Raw genomic sequence first — 16,022 nt, 5'->3', positions numbered from 1 at the left:
GATACGGGTTAGATGGATAAGGAGCTGGCTGGATGGCCACGTCCAAAGAGTTACAGTCAATGGCTCAATGTCCAAGTGGAAACCAGTGACGAGTGGTGTCCCTCATGGGTCCGTATTGGGACCAGTACTGTTTAATATCTTCATCAACAATGTAGACAGTGGGATTGAGTGCACCCTCAGCAAGTTTGCGGATGACACCAAGCTGAGTGATGCAGTTGATTTGTTAGAGGGAAGGGATGGCATCCAGAGGCTTGAGGAGTGGGCCCGTGCGAACTTCATGAAGTTCAACAAGGCCAAGTGCAAGGTCCTGCACCTGGATCAGGACAACCCCCAGTATTAATACAGACTGAGGACAAATGGATTGAGAGCAGCCCTGAGGAGAAGGGCTTGGGGACACTGGAGGACAAAAAATTGGACGTGAGCCGGCAATGTGTGCTTGCAGCCCAGAAAGCCAATCTCATCCCGGGCTGCATACAAGGAAGCATGGCCAGCAGGTCAATTCTGCCCCTCTGCTCCGCTCTCGTGAAACCCCGCCTGGAGTACTGCATCCAGCTCTGGGGCATCCAGTTCTCTTAGAGCGGATCCAGAGGAGGGACACAAGAATGATCAGAGGGCTGGAACACCTCTCCTACGAGGAAAGGCTGAGAGAGTTGGGGTTGTTCAGCCTGGAGAAGAGAAGGCTCCGGGGAGACCTTATTGCGGCCTTTCGATATATAAAGGGGGCAGAGAGAGACTTTTTACCAGAGCCTGTAGTGACAGGACAAGGGGCAACGGTTTTAAACTGAGAGAGGGTAGATTTAGATTTAGGGCTCAGGAGCATATCTGAAATGCTTGTACACCAATGCACGCAGTATGAGAAACAAACAGGATGGACGGGAAGCGCTGGTGAGGTCCCAGAACTATGATATCATTGGTATTAGTGAGACTTGGTGGAATGAGTCCCACAACTGGAGTGCTGGGATGGAGGGCTGGCTACAGGCTGTTCGGGAGGGATAGGCAGGACAGGCGAGGTGGAGGCGTCGCACTATATGTAAGGGAGAGGTTTGATTGTACAGCCCTTACAGTTAGCGATGATGTGGTGGAGAGCCTCTGGGTGAGGATTAGGGGGATGGAAAACAAAGGAGATGTTGTAGTGGGTGCCTACTACCGATCGCCCAGCCAGGATATAAGCACTGTCAATTAGGAGAAATCTCTGGATCGGCAGCCCTTATGGGAGATTTCCACTTCCCAGGCATCAACTGGGAATATCATACTGCCGTGATGAGCAGGTCTTGGAAATTCTTGAAGTTTGTGGGAGGTAACTTCTCGTCACAAGTACTCAGTGAGCCAACTAGGAAAGATGCCCTCCTAGACTTGTTGTTTGTGAATAGAGAAGGGCTCATGGGAGATGTGATGGTAGGTGGCTGTCTTGGCCACAGGGATCACAAAATGGTTGAGTTTAAAATTGTCAGTGTAATGAGAAAAAAGGTGAGCAGAGTTGCTACGCTGGACTTCAAGAGGGCAAACCTTAAGCTATTCGGGGAGCTACTTAGAAGAGTACCCAGGGAATCTGCTTTTGAGGGCTTAGGAGTCCACAAGTGCTGGTCAGTTTTTAAGAACCACCTTTTAGAAGCACAGGAGCAGGCAATTCCAGCGTGTCATAAGTCAAGCAAGCGGAGCAGAAGGCCGGCTTGGCTGAACAGGGGACTCCTCGTGGAGCTCAAGAGGAAAAAGAAATTGTATGATCTCTGGAAGCAAGGTCAGGCTTCGCAGGAAGAGTACAGAGCTGTGGTTTGTTTATGCAGGAAGAAGACACAAAAGGCCAAAGCTGAACTAGAGTTGAAACTGATCAGTGTTGTGTCAGACAACAAGAAGGGGTTTTTTTAAGTACGTTAATAGCAAAAGGAGTTCTAAGGAAAACATCGGACCGATATTTGTTGAAGATGGTCACCTGACTAGTAGGGATGAAGAAAAAGCGGAGGCATTCAATGCTTTTTTGGCCTCAGTCTTTAATAATACTGATAGACCTTGGGCTGCCCAGTCCCCTGAGTTGGAGGACCATGACTGCAGGAACAGTGACTTTCCATTTGCGGACACTGAAATTGTAAGGGATGGGTTGTATCAGCTGAATGTTCACAAGTCCATGGGGCCTGATGGGATTCATCCCAGAGTACTGAAGGAGCTAGAGGATGTTACGGCCGGACCCCTCTCGATCATCTACCAAAGGTCTTGGGAGTCCGGGGAGGTCCCTGATGACTGGAAGCTAGCCAATGTTATTCCAATCTACAAGAAGGGCATGAGGGAAGACCCAGGGAACTACAGACCTGTTAGCCTAACCTCAGTTCCTGGAAAAATTATGGAGAAGGTTATACTGGGTGCTATTGAAAGAATAATGCAATCCTCAGGCACAGTCAACGTGGGTTCACAAAGGGAAAGTCCTGTCTAACTAATTTGATAGCCTTCTACAATAAGGTCACCCGCCTAGTGGATGAAGGGGAGGCGGTGGATGTAGTCTTTCTGGATTTTAGTAAGGCTTTTGATACTGTCCCTCACAGCATCCTTCTGGACAAGTTGTCCAACTGTGGGATGGGCAGGTTCACGGTGCGCTGGGTGAAGAACTGCCTGAACGGCAGGGCTCAAAGGGTTATAGTGAATGGGGCTACATCTGGCTGGCGACCGGTCACCAGTGGTGTTCCTTGGGGTTCAATTCTAGGGCTCCAGTTCTGTTCAAAATATTCATCAATGATCCGGATGCAGGAGTTGAATGCACCATTAGCAACTTTGCTGACGATACCAAATTGGGAGGTGCTGTTGACTCTCTCGAGGGACAAGAGGCCTTGCAGAGGGATCTAGATAGATAGAGCATTGGGCAATCATCAATGGCATGACATTTAACAAGTCCAAATGCCGGATTCTGCACCTGGGACAGAGTAACGCCGGGCACAAGTATGAATTGGGAGAGGAGTGGCTGGAGAGCAGCCCTGCAGAAAGGGATCTGGGGAGTGCTGGTTGACAGCAGGCTCAATATGAGTCGGTGTCCCGGTTTGAAGTAAAACAGAACCAATTTTCTGTTCTGTAACTTTACATCCTAGCTAGGCCTCCTCTAACTCTCTGAAATTAACGGCATATTGTGGAGAAAACTGCTCGTTCTCAGAATGATAAGACCAATGTTTCTGCTCCATGCCAAGGAATGGTATGCAGAGAGGCCCTTGCTTATACTTATTGCTATAACAACCAAGGTCAGCCAATTTCGTTATTTGCCCCCTTAGAGGGTCGGAAACGGAAAAAACGTAGAGGGGTCACATCGGTGGGGAGGAGTGGACAGGACAGGTGACCCAAACCTGACCAGCAGGGGTATTCCATCCCATCTGCCCCATGCTCAGTATAAAGGCTGAGGGATCAAAGGGTCAGCCCCCTTCCTGCGATGGCCGACGTCCAGAGAGGACTCTGTCTGTTCATCTGCCTTTGATCCCGATCCGTGTGTTCCTGACTCCAGAGCTGGAATCCAGTTCCCATCTGTCACTGAGTCCAGTCTGGGACTTCCCCAGTGCCTGCCGGTGACGTGACTGTCATCCTGGGAGCTTGATACGGTTTTGTATATATTGTATCTATTTCATTATTTTCTTCTTTATTTTTATTTTAATATTAATTCTTCATTAAAGTAGTTTAGTTCATTCTAAACTTCTGAATCTCCTTATCTCTTTCTCCTCCTCTCTCCTCTTTTTGGGGGGGAAGAAGGGGGGGGAAGGGCCATCTGTCGGTCCGGTTTTGGTAAATTCGGCCGAAACCACGACAGTCGGTAGCGTGCCCTGGCAGCCAAGAGGGTGCATTAGGAGCAACCTGATCTAGTGAAAGGTGTCCCTGCCCATGGCAGGGGAGTTGGACCTTTAAAGGTCCCTTCCTACCCAAACCATATGATGATTCTATGACGATGATCCAGAGAGCTCTGGCCCCTCCAACTACTGGTGCTAGGACCCTCACTCACTCCCATAGCTGACACCACAGTCTGACTCCAGTAGCTGGGCACCAGATTTCACTCACGTACACAGAGGTCTCACCAGCAGCTGGCACCCGTTCCTTGCAGCACACATATACAGGGGACAGAGAGTGAGATTATGCAGAGCGATTTTAAAAGAAAATATAAGAAAATAGGACAGACTGTAGTGATCAGGCGCAGGGCTGAGACAGACAAGCGTACTGACTGGCCCCGTTCTACCCGTGACTGACCCCCTTTCTGTCTGTCCCCCCCTCTTTGTTCCTCCCTGCTTCCCCTTCCCCCTGCAAGTCCCTTCATCAGTTTGTATAGTTCTATCAAGTCCTACATCCCTCCCAGTTTGGTGCCTGGGATCCCCCCTTGGTTTAACATCTTATCAGCTGCAAAGTTCAGGTTGATCTTCCTGGAACCGCTGCCTGTAGTTTAAATTCCTTCCTAAAACATTTATTGCGTGTTTTGCATGTTGTGCTAAGTATTAAAAAGAAATTTCCTATTTACAATCCAGTATAATCCCTGTAAATACTAAGTTTTATGTCCTTTCTGTGGACCAAACAATAATCACTTTATAAAGTTGCATTAATATTTTAAGACATAGAGCCTCAGCTATGCTTGTAGCTAGCAAAGCTATTTTTGATACTGTAAATGACGCCTTCTGCCATGGTGACTTCAAGTGTAATCACAGAACCATAGAACAGTTGAGTAGCTGAGGTTGGAAGGGATCTCTGGAGACTGTCTAGTCCAGACCCCCTCCCAACCCTGGCTCAAAGCAGGATCAACCAGAGCAAGTTACTCAGGACATTGTCCAGTCAGGTTTTGAGTATCTCCAAGGTTGGAGACTCCCCAACCTCTCTGGACAACCCGGTCCAGTGTTTGACCACCCTTAGAGTAAAAAAGGTTTTTCTTAAGTTTAAATGGAATTTCCTATGTTTCAATTTGTGCCCATTCCCTCTTGTCCTGTCACTGGGCGCCACTGAGAAGAGTTTGGCTCCATCTTCAATACACCCTCCCATCAGGTATTTAGACACATTGATAAGATCCCTCCTGAACCTTCTCTTTTCCAGGCTAAACAATCCCAGCTCTCTCCTCATCTCCTCCTATGGGAGACGCTCCGATCTCTTCATCACTGCAGTGGCTCTTTGCTGAACTTGCTACAGTATGTCCATGTCTTTCTTGTACCAGGGAGCCCGGAACTGGACACAGGACTCCAGGTGTGGCCTCACCAGTGCTGAGTAGAGAGAAAGGATCACCTCCCTCAACCTCCTGTCAACACTGTTCCTAATGCAGCTCAGGATACCATCGTCCTCCTTTGCTGCAATGGCACGTTACTGGCTCACGTTCAGCTTGTTGTCCACCAGGACCCCCATGTCCTTCTCTGCAAAGCTGCTTTCCAGCCAGTCAGCCCCTAGCCTGTACTGGTGCATCGTGTTGTTCCTCCCCAGGGGCAGGACAGGACTTGGCATTTCCCTTTGTTGGACTGCATGAGGTTCCTGTCTGCCCATTACTCCAGCCTGTCGAGGTCCCTCTGAATGGCACAACAGCCATCTGGTCTATCAACCGCTCCTCCCAATTCTGTATCATCTGCAAACTTGCTGAGGGTGCACTCTGTCACATCGTCCAGGTCATTAATGAGGTTGTTAAACAGTATTGGCCCGAGGATCAACCCCGGGGGACACCACTAGAGGCTGGCCTCCGGCTAGACTTTATGCTTCTGATTACAACCGTCTGGGCCTGGCAGTTCAGCCAGTTTTCAGTTCACCTCACTGTCCACTTATCTAACCTGTACTTTGTCAGCTTGTCTATGAGGATGTTATGGGAGACAGTGTCGAAAGCCTTGCTAAAGTCAAGATCAACAGCATCCGCTGCTCTCCCCTTGTCCACCAAGCTAGTTGACTCATTGTAGAAGGCTTATTCAGGTTGGTCAGGCATAATTTCCCATTCCTAAATCCATGTTGATTCCTACCAAGCACCTTCTTTGGAAACGGCCTCCAGGATTATTTTCTCCATCATCTTCCCAGGAATAGAGGTGAGGCTGACCAGCCTGTAGTTCCCCAGATCCTCCTTCTTGAAGACTGGAGTGTCATTTGCTCTCTTCCAGTCCTCGGGAACCTCCCCTGATCACCATGACCGTTCAAAGATAATTGAGAGTGGCCTCAATACTCATGGGTGCATCCCATCAGGTCCCATGGACTTGTGCATCTCCAATTTGTTTAAATGTTTCCCTAACTGGGTCCTCCTCCATTGAGGAAAATTCTGCCTTGCTGCAGACTTTCCCTCTGGTCTCAGAGGCCTGGGATTCCCGAAGGCAATCCTTACCAGTAAAGATTCAGGTGTAGAAGGCATTCAGTACCTCAGCCTTTCCCGTGTCCTTTGTCATCAGGTTCCCTGCCCCATTCAGCAGCAGGCCCACGTTTTCTCTGGTCTTCATTTTGTTGCTGATGTACCTGTAGAAACCCTTAATGTTGTCCTTCACATCCCTCGCCAGTTTCAACTCCAGGTGGGCTTTGGCTTTCCTAACCCCATCTCTGCACACTTGGATAGTGTCTCTGCATTCCTCCTGGGTCATTTGCCCCCTTTTCCAGCTCCTGTATGCTTCCTTTTCATGTTTGAGTTCAGTCGGGAGCTCCTTGTTTGTCCGTGCAGACCTGTCACCTTTGCTTGATTTCCTGCTCATTGTGATGGACCATTCTTGAGCTTGGATGAGGTGATCCTTGAATATCAAACAGGTCTCCTAGACCCCCTCAGCTCTCCAGGACTGTCTCCCATGGGATTCTTCCAAGCAAGTCCCTGCACAGGCCAAAGTCTGCTCTCCTGAAGTTTGGAGTTGTGATCCTGCCATTTGCCTTGTTCCCTCCTCTCAGGATTCTCAACTCCACCATCTCATGGTCAGTGCAGCCCAGGCTGCCCCCCAACCTTCGCATCGCCAACCAGTTTGTAAGAATTGTAAGAAAAGCTTCCTTGTTTGTAAGAATTGCGTCCAGCAGAGCGTCTCCTCTTCAGCCCTGTTTTGCTGATTACAAGCTTTTCCATAACACCCTGCACCCTTTGCTTGCCAACCCATTCCACCACTCCCTTGCTTGATTGTGGGTCGTCATCTCCCTCCCCTGTCATTTCTAGTTTAAAGTTCTTCTCACCAGGTTGGCCAGCCTGTTGGTAAAGATGGTTTTGTCCCACTTGGTCAGGTGGATGCCATCTCTCTCTAGCAGTCTTCAAGCCTTAAAGAAGGGTCCCCATGGTCATAAAATACATTGTCATCATCAGCCAGGCAAACAACTGTTGACCCACAGGATCCTTCCATTCCTCCTCAAGCCCTTGCTTCTCACTGGAAAGATCAAGGAGAACACTACCTGGGTCCCCATGCCCTTGACCGTTGCCTCCAGATGCACGTAGTCACACTTGATATACTCCAGGTCTCCTCTGGCAGTATCGTCGGTGCCCACGTGAAGATTCGCAAGGGGTCGGACAAACCTTGGCAGTATCTCCACAGCATCCCAGATCCAACCCCCAGCAAGCAGTAAACCTCCCAACACAGCAGGTCAGGTCGGCAGATGCGGGTCCCCATCCCTTACAGCATGGAGTCTCCCACTATTATCACTTCCCACTTCCTTCTGGTGCTGCTGCGTGGCTCAGGCTTAGCTAGCTCGGATGCTTCATTGGACAGAGTTCCCAGACCCTCATCTGCTGCAAGGGTACTGATCCTGTTCTTTAGTTGGATATATGCAGGTGGAGCAGGAGCCTTCTTCCTGTTGCCTTCACCATTTCCTAACCCAATAAGCACAGACCCCCTGATCCTCCTTCAGTACAGCTGAGGGTTCAGGCTGCAGGGTCCTAGCAGCAGCAGTTCTAGCAAAAGACCCAAGCCACTGTGTATTACCAGCAATAGATCCTTTCCCCTGAGAATGGCCTTTTTCTCTCTTCACAAGTGACAGGACGGACAGTAACAAAATTGTTTGGGAGTTCCTATTCCAGGCAGAGAAGTTATGTTCAACATATTTTTCACATTGTATTTCTCAATTTCAGCAATTACAAGCACTGGAAAGACCGCAAAATCTTATTATTTGTGAGATGTGTGTAGGAGAGAGATTTCAGATGAGAACCCAAGCGTTTTGAATGCTTATCTAAAATAAATGTTCTCCTCGTAACTTTTTTTGCTACATCATTTAATGTGTGTTTAGTAACACTTTACAAACTATCAGAATGAATTTAGGCCATTTATTTTGCACCGGATTGTTCTTAAGATTCTCTGGAAGAGGTTTTTGGCAATTTTGCTGATAGCCAGATCAACTTGAAGAATGTTTGGAGCATGTAGGTGCTTAGGCTTTTGGTAATGGCTGGGTATGTTAACCACTATTTACAGGACAGAGGACAACAAAATTTTTTAATTTAATGTATCGTTTTCAGAGCTCATTAGAAATTTGTGTTCACTCTATACATCACTGTCCTCTAATAATACAGTGTTTAGCTAGAAAGAGGGAATATTATTTCTTTAGAATTCCTCTTTCTTCATAGCTAAAGACTTTTTTTTTTTTTTAAATCAGGATGACACCGAGCTGCTTCTTTCCACACTTATTTTTTAAAACAGATCATCCTGTAATACAGTGGGGTGAAAAAGATCTTATGTTAGGTGTTTTACATAGCATTTGTCCAGAAAAAAAAAATATTTTCCTTAAAGAACTAAGTATTTTTGACACATTATTTACAGTATTCCTTATACTTTGACTTTTTTCTTATTCTGCGGGTAATAAATTAACATGAGTGAATGCTTAGTTAATTAGTAAGCGCATACAAAAAATGTTTATGTAGAAGCATAAGTGGGTTAGATGACTGACAGTGCAAAAGAACATTAGTTCTTCGCCTGGAAACCTCAAGAAAGAAAAAGGACCCAAAGAAAAGGACAAAAAAGCCTGTTCCATAGAGCTAATACAGAAATTTTATGAATCCAAATTAAATTTCAGATGAGCATCCACATTTGGGGGCAGTTACATAAACTAGTTATCACTACAAATTTGAAGAAAAGGATGCTGTGAAAAATAAAATATTTATTTCTTTTTAAGCAAATTGGCTAACTTTTCTAGCAGAAGTTCTTAATTACAGAGTTCATCGATTACTCAAGTTGAAAAAGGGCATTTCTCATATTAGGTGACTTCCATTAACCATTGATTCTTACTCTACCAAACATGGTGGTTTGCCCCATAAACAAAATCCAGTCTTTACTTGGACTGTTTCTTCTTCTTATCTTACCTTCTGTTAGTTAATCACATTCTTATATATTGCTTATTGATACGTTGGCAATGGTTCAAGGTACTTTGAGCTTACTCAAGGAAACTGCAGTATTGCAACAATTGCCATCTCCTGCAGGGTTTTGCTCTTTAAAAGCAAAAGCACTTAGGCAAAAATTGAAGGCGGAAAATTCATGATGGAAGTTTTCAGGAGATAGGAAACAATTGTTGCAATTACTGATGTACCTGTAGGAATGCCAAAAAGAATTTTCACTGCTGATCATAAGTTTCTTGAAAGGGTCTTAGGTGAAGTGGTCAGTTCTGTTTGTTAAATCAGAAACTAAACAATTGTTACATAATATAGAATCAAAGAATAATTCAGGATGGAAGGGACCTCAGGAGGTCTCTAGTCCAACCTCCTGCTCAAAGTATGGTCAGTGCTGAATTCAGACCAGTTTGCTCAGGGCTTTACCCAGTTGGGTCTTGAAAATATCTAAGGGCGGAAACTACACAAACCTCGCTGGGCAACCAGTTGCAATGCTTAACTGTCCTCCTGGGTTGCTTGTGCCCTGCTTTGTTGTCCCTCTAGCAGATATTGGGGTTGTTCAAGTCTCTCATGAGAACCAGAGCCTGTGAACATGAGGCTTATTCCAGTTGCCTGAAGAAGACCTGTATTGGCTTTACATGGCAAGGTTTTGGTAGAGGTGGGGGGTGCAGGGATGGCTTCTATGAGAAGACACCAGAAGCTGTCCCCATGTTGGAAAGAGCCAGTTTCAGCCAGCTGCAAGATGGACCCGCCACTGGCCAAAGGCTGAGCCAATCAGAGACATTGGTAGCACCTCTGTGATAACAGATTTCAGAATATAGACAGATAAGAACAGCATCGGGTTCACAGACCCTGGTCCGCATGGGGGACTTCAACCACCCCGATAGCTGTTGGAGGGACAACACAGCAGGGCACAAGAAATCCAGAAAGTTCTTGGAACGTGTCGATGACAACTTTCTTCTCCAAATGGTAGAGGAGCCAACGAGGAAAGGAGCCGTGCTGGACCTCGTCCTTACCAACAAGGAGGGGCTAGTGGGGAACGTCAAGCTCAAGGGTAGCCTTGGCTGCAGTGATCACAAGACGGTAGCATTCAAGATCCTCAGGGCAGCGAGGAGGGTGTGCAGCAAGCTCACTCCCCTGGACTTCAGGAGAGCAGACTTTGGCCTCTTGAGGGACCTGCTTGGCAGGGTAACATGGGAAAAAGCACTGGAGGGGAGAGGGGCCCAAGAAAGCTGGTTAGCATTCAAGGATCACCTCCTCCAAGCTCAGGAGAGGTGCATCCCAGAAAAGAAGAAGTCAGGCAAAAATTCCAGGAGGCCTGCATGGATAAACAAGGAGCTCCTGGATAAGATCAAAAACAAAGAGGAGGCCTACAGAGGGTGGAAGCAAGGACGGGTAGACTGGGTGCAATATAGAGAAACTATCCGAGTGGCCGGGAACCAGATTAGGCAAGCTAAAGCTCAGACAGAGTTAAATCTGGCCAGGGACATCAAGGATAACAAGAAAAACTTCTATAGATATGTCAGGGATAAAGGCAAGACTAGGGAAGATGTGGGCCCTCTCCGGAAGGAAACAGGAGACCTGGTCACCCAGGATATGGAAAAGGCTGAGTCACTGAACGACTTTTTCACCTCGGTCTTCACTGGCAAGGGCTCTAACCACACCACCCAAGTCGCGGAAGGCAGAAACAAGGGCTATGAGAATGAAAAACCGCCCACTGTAAGAGAAGATCAGGTTTGAGACCATCTAAGGAACCTGAAGGTGCATAAGTCCATGGGACCTGATGAAATCCATCCACGGGTCCTGAGGGAGCTGGCGAATGAAATTGCTAAGCCTCTTTCCATTATATTTGAGAAGTCATGGCAGTCCGGTGAAGTTCCCGCTGACTGGAAAAGGGGAAACATAACCCCCATTTTCAAAAAGGGAAAAAAGGAAGACCCGGGGAACTACAGGCCGGTCAGTCTCACCTCTGTGCCCAGCAAGATCATGGAGCAGATCCTCCTGGAATCTCTGCTAAGGCACGTGGAAAGTAAGGAGGTGGTTGGTGACAGCCAACATGGCTTCACCTAGGGCAAGTCATGCTTGACAAATCTGGTGACCTTTTACGAGATTGCCACAGCATTGGTAGACAAAGGCAGAGCAACAGACGTCATCTACCTGGACTTATGCAAAGCGTTTGACACTGTCCCGCACGACATCCTGGTCTCAAAATTGGAAACTCATGGACCACTCGGTGGATAAGGAACTGGCTGGATGGCCGCACTCAAAGGGTTGCGGTCAATGGCTCAGTGTCCAAGTCGAAGCCAGGAACGAGTGGTGTTCCTCAGGGGTCGGTACTGGGACCAGTGCTGTTCAACATCTTTGTCGGTGACATGGACAGTGGGATAAAGTGCACCCTCAGCAAGTTTGCCGATGACACCAAGCTGTGTGGCGTGGTCGACACGCTGGAGGGAAGGTATACCATCCAGAGAGTCCCGGACAGGCTTGAGAGGTGGGCCCGTGCGAACATCATGAAGTTCAACCAGGCCAAGCGCAGGGTCCTGCACCTGGGTCAGGGCAATCCCAAGCACAAATACAGGCTGGGTGGAGAATGGCTGGAGAGCAGCCCTGAGGAGAAGGGCTTCGGGCTGTTGGTGGATGAGAAGCTCAAAATGAGCCAGCAATGGTGCTGGCAGCCCAGAAAGCCAACTGCATCCTGGGCTGCATCAAAAGAAGCATGGCCAGCAGGTCGAGGGAGGTCATTCTGCCCCTCTACTCTGCTCTCATGAGACCCCTCCTGGAGTATTGCGTCCAGCTTTGGAGTCCTCAGCACAGGAAGGACATGGACCTGTTGGAACGGGTCCAGCGGAGGGCCACGAAGATGATGAGAGGGCTGGAGCACCTCCCCTATGAAGACAGGCTGAGAGAGCTGGGGTTGTTCAGCCTGGAGAAGAGAAGCCTCCGGGGAGACCTTATAATGGCCTTCCAGTACCTGAAGAGGGATGACAGGAGGGATGGGAAGGGGCTCTTTATCAGGGGGTGTAGCGGTAGGACGAGGGGCGATGGTTTTAAATTGAAAGAGGGGAGTTTTAGATCAGATATTAGAAAGAAATTCTTTACTGTGAGGGTGGTGAGACGCTGGAACAGGTTGCCCAGAGAACCTGTGGATGCCCCATGCCTGGAAGTGTTCAAGACCAGGCTGGATGGGGCTTTGAGCAACCTGGTCTAGTGGGAGGTGTCCCTGCCCATGGCAGGGGGCTTGGAACTCGATGACCTTTAAGGTCTCTTACAATTCTAACCATTCTATGATTCTAAGAAGGGGGGAAAAACCTGCTGCACAACACCATCTGGGAGAGATGAGTGAGAATATGTGGTGAGAGAAACAACTATGCAGATACCAAGGTCAGTGAAGAAGCTGGCGGGGGGAGGTGCTCCAGGTGCCCGAGCAGAGATTCCCCTGCAGCCCGGGGTGAAGACCATGGTGAAGCACATTGTCACCATGGAGGTGACATGGAGGACCCCACACGAGAGCAGGTGGGTGTGCCCTGAAGGAAGATGCAGCCCATGGAGAGTCCACGCTAGAGCAGGCTTCTGGCAGGAACGGTGGCCCCATGGAGGGGAGCCCATTCTGGAGCAGGTTTTCTGGCAGGACCTGTGACCCAGTGGGGAGACCCCCACTGGAGCAGTCTGTTCTTGTAGGACTGTGCCCCGTGGAAAGGACCCATGCTGGAGCAGTTCGTGAACTGCAGCCCATGGGAAGGACCCACGTTGGAGAAGGTTGTGAAGGAGTGTCTCCCATGGGTGGGACCCCACACTGGAACAGGGGAAGAGCGTGAGAGGAAGGAGAGGCAGAGACAAAGCGTTATGAACTGACCACAACCCCCATTCCCCGTCCCCCTGCACCGCTCAGGGGAAGGAGGTAGAAGAGTCGGGAGTGAAGTTGAGCCTGGGAAAAAGGGAGAGGTGGGGGGAAGGTGGTTTTAGATTTGTTCCTATTCCTCATTATCCTACTCTGTTTAATTGGCAATAAATTAAATTAATCTTCCCCAAGCCGAGTCTGTTTTGCCCATGACAGTAATTGCTGAATGATCTCCCTGTCCTTATCTCGACCCACGAGCTTTTCATCACATTTTTCTCCCCCGTTCTGTTAAGAAGGGGGAGCAATAAAGCAGCTTGGTGGGCACCTGGTGGTCAGCCAAGGTCAACGCTCCTCAAGACTTCATCTACTTCTTCCTGATCAGGCAGTCTGTATCAGATGATACCCACAACATCACCCACAATGGCATGTCATCTAACCCAGACCCTTGAGCTCTCAACTGGCTTATCATCCATTCCTAGGCAAAGCTCCACGCATTCCAGCTCCTCTTACGTATAGAGTGCCTTCTTGGCTTGTTTTCCCTAAAGATGCAGGGTCGGCGAGGTGGCAGCAGCGGCGGCAAGGACTGAGGTAAACCCGAGGTGAGGGTTCGATCGCGCTGTATGGAGGGGTTTCCGAGCTCAGGGACCCCCCACTCACAGCCCGAGCCCCAGCGAGAACCAGGAAGTCCGCAGCAACCAATCAGGCGTGGAGGGGGCGTGGCCAGGAGCCGCGCGGAGATTTAAACACCGTAAGAGCAGATACTCAGTTGGTGAGGTGGTTGCAGGGGGTGGTGCGTGATGGGTGAGTGTGAGGGAAGGAACAAGGGGAGAGCAGGTAGGTAGGTAGGTTGGTTAGGTTGACTAGAAAGAAAACATCCAGAGATGGTCTCCACTACGTCTGTAGCCACAGTCAAAAGGAATAAAGCGACCCAAACTGACCTACCACAGAAACATGCAGCTGTCCAGGTGATGGGCTCCATGGAATGTCTGAGCCTGTCACTCTTGCAGGAGGACAGCGAAGACAGCGCCTGTGTGCGCTGTGAACAGGTAAATGATCTGCTCAGCCTGGTGGCTGAGCTTAAGGAGGAAGTGGAAAGGTTGAGGACCATTTGGGAACGTGAAAGGGAAATAGATTGGTGGAGCCACACCCTGCCATCCTTAGGGAAAAAACAGGAGGTGGAGGCTCCACTAGAGGTAGAGGATCCCCTGCCCTCTTGTCACCAGGCAGAGGGAGGGGAACTAGGAGAGGATGGGGGGGAATGGAAGTAGGTACCTGCTCGGGGCAGCAGGAGAGTCCCCTCCAGACCTTCCCTGCCTTCCCAGGTGCCCGTACAGAACAGATATGGGCCTCTGGAGATAGACGATGAGGGAATTGAGGATGCTGATAAAGCCCCTATCCAGGGAGCTGCCAAAGCAGCCAGCTCCATGTATTAAGACTGCTTCTGTGAAGAGCAAGAGGAGGGCGATAGTTATAGGTGGTTCCATTCTCAGGGGAACTGTTCTGAGGGGAACATTCTGCCTGCAATTTGTAGTCATGTTCCACTAAATATTTTTCACATGCGTGAAAACATTTTTTACCTGATTATGCAAAGTGAGGAAAAAAAGATGAAGTGTTGCTTTTGTTGTTTTTTTTTTGTAATGAGTTTTTACTTATTAAACTGGTTTCCAAAAGTCTAATTCTTTAATTTTAGTAGCCTTTTTGACCAAAAAAGACCTAGTAAAAAAAAAACTATTAAAAATAAATTCTATTTATTCATCCTATACCTTACGAAGAATCTCTTAATGACAATTTTCAACTCTTGCCACTTCAAGTGTCACAAATTCTCTTGCACATTGTTTCCAAATATCTACAAACAGGTCAGAATGTCATGAAAGGTTTGGCAAGTGTTCATTAAGGCTATCTAGCAAAGTCAGAATAAGCATAAACCCACTTACATCCCTGGAATTCCTTAAGGGAAAGGAACATGTTTATCTTCATGGTTAGGATTTTATAGTATTAGCTATCATGGTTGTAACAGAAGGCATTTGTCCATCCCTTAAGACATTTCCACAGTGAGTAATGACAATGAACTAAGATAATATATTCTTAGTATTCTGATCAAGTAACAAATATTTTGAAATAAGCTACAAACCCAACAATAATACGGAGTCAGAACATAAATGAAGTCAAACATCTCTATGATGAGCTATTTTATTTAAAGTTTATATTAGGCATAAATTGTCTTAGCAATATTTTTTTTTTCATAAAAAAAGATGAAGTGTCTGAAGAAGCTCTCTCAGGCCCCAATCCTACAAATTTTCAGTCTCATCCACATTCTTATGCATGTGAGCATCTCCAGTGCACTGTGCTGGTTTTAGCTGGTATAGAAATAATTTTCTTCATAGTAGTTAGCATGGAGCCATGTTTTGGATTTGTGCTGAAAACAGTGTTGATAATACAGGGATGTTTTAGTTATTGCTGAACAGTGCTTACACAGTCAAGGCATTTTCTGCTTCTCATACTGCCCTGACACCATGTAGGCTGGAGGTGCACAAAAAGTTGCAAGGGGAGACAGTTGGGACAGCTGACCCCAACTGACCAAAGGGCTATTCCATACCATATGATATCATGATCAGTAATAAAACTAGGAGGGAGGTTGGCAGAGCTGCTGCTTGGAGACTGGCTGGGCATAGGTCAGTTGGTGGTGAGCTATTGTTTTCATTTGTATCACTTGTCTTTCTTGGGGTTTATTTTTCTCTCTCTGTGTTATTTTTTTTCTTTTCCTTACAATATTATTATTATTGTTATCATTGTTGTTATTATTATTATTAAATTATTAAACTGGTTTTATCCCAACTCAAGAGTTTTCTCACTTTTACCCTTCCAGTTCTCTCCCTCATCCCACCAAGGGGCAGAGTGAGTGAGCACCTGTGTGGTGCTCACTTGCCACCTGGGGTTAAGCCACAACAG

Source organism: Numenius arquata, chromosome W, assembly GCF_964106895.1.
Source record: "Numenius arquata chromosome W, bNumArq3.hap1.1, whole genome shotgun sequence".
Lineage (NCBI taxonomy): Eukaryota > Metazoa > Chordata > Aves > Charadriiformes > Scolopacidae > Numenius > Numenius arquata.
Note: the sequence above shows the minus strand (reverse complement) of the source record.